We start from the raw sequence: 1,757 nt of genomic DNA on the forward strand, positions 1-1,757 counted from the left end.
ATAGTTGTCTTTGTTTTCACCACTTCACCTTTCTATTATGTTTTCCTTGATGATTAGGAACTCATTTTCCATCCATCTCTATATGGCACTGCACTTTTCTTACTCAACCACTAGTTAGTGGAAGATCTTGATCTAAAATTTAGATGAAGCAACAATATTTAATTACTATTTATAACTAAAATTAATTTAGTAATAAAAATATAAAGAAGCATATATAATTAGACTAGACGTAAAATTTTCAGCTATTTTCTTTTCATATAAATATATTGTTTGCAATAAATTCATCTTTTAACTTACTACATAATTTTGTTTGGTTGTTTTCAATGTTGAGAAAGATTGAATTACAATAGCTAAGATAAGATGTATAACTTGATAAAACTAACGAGATATGGTTTAGAAATTTTCAAACTTAAATGACTAATGACTCCAAGAAAAAATGTTGAACTTAACATCTTAAACTAATCTTTTGTTGCTCATTGAAATTCAGAGGATATAATTTTTGGACAAAAAAATACATATATTATCAATATTAAACGACATATAAGCATCATTAGTGTATATATTATGAATACATACATCTTCTCTTTATCAAATGTAAAATCATTATAAACTCAAAAGAAGTCAAATTATTATAAGTTATGTCATTATATGAATGTGTAAGAGAATTTGATCATCATGTATAATTTTTAAAATGACTACCCAAGTTGCACTATGTGTAATTATCAAGCTATAAATTAAGGACATATGTGAGTTTCAATAAGTATTTTTTATAAAGATGTCTTTTGGGTGTAAGTAAATGAAGTATATTTCCTAAAAAGCGTGTATGTCATATTTCCTAAAAATACATATATTATAATTTAAAAGTTTAATAATTACCTATTTCTAGTCAACCATCACAAATGATACATAAAACAATATACTTTGTGGGACGTATTTCATAAGATAAAAAGGTAAAAAACATTTTTAAAAAATTCTTACTTTGTGCTTCTACTCATAAGATAGCAAAAAATGGCAAGCCCTTTTCCAATGCATAAATGTATCTATTTATAGAAGAGTTTAGGAGGAATTATTGAAGAAAATAACTTCTCCACTATCATGGAAATTACCATTACATTATGCACTTTTATTCAAACTAGTAACTTACAAGAACATTAACTACTAATTGTTGAATTAATCTAACAATTTTTTTTCTAAAAAAACCCGGTAATAAAACAAATATGAAAATCATTTTATTTTAAAATCAAATAAAATCCACACTCTGGAGTATTTTTATTTCATATTTTATATAAAAGTATTCATAAATAGCATCAAAAGAACAAAAAACAAAGACATAAAATGACGTGCCAAATTTTATTAAAAATTTAAAACAAAAAAAAAATAGAGTTCTAAATGAAGAAACACGTAATGAATAATTCATAAATTAATAGATTTCATCCAGAAATTACTGTGAGGCAAGTATATACGGGTATGTTTTGATGAAAATACCATTTAAGTTGGCAAAAGAAAACATTGAATTATATTAAAGATTCTTGAAAATAATCTTTTCAACAAGGAATAATAAATTATGCAATCTTTTGGCAATGGTTTTGAAAGATTAACGGTAACAGGTTGAAAACCCTTTGTTAGTTTAAACGTATATAAATATAGGGGAAAGAAAATCACAGAATGATTTTATCCCTTTCAGTCTTATCCAACAGTTATTTCCAATCACATCTAGCTGAACGATTTTCCAAAATTTCCTAAATAGCTTATAACTC

Source organism: Lupinus angustifolius, unplaced genomic scaffold (assembly GCF_001865875.1).
Source record: "Lupinus angustifolius cultivar Tanjil unplaced genomic scaffold, LupAngTanjil_v1.0 Scaffold_115_5, whole genome shotgun sequence".
Lineage (NCBI taxonomy): Eukaryota > Viridiplantae > Streptophyta > Magnoliopsida > Fabales > Fabaceae > Lupinus > Lupinus angustifolius.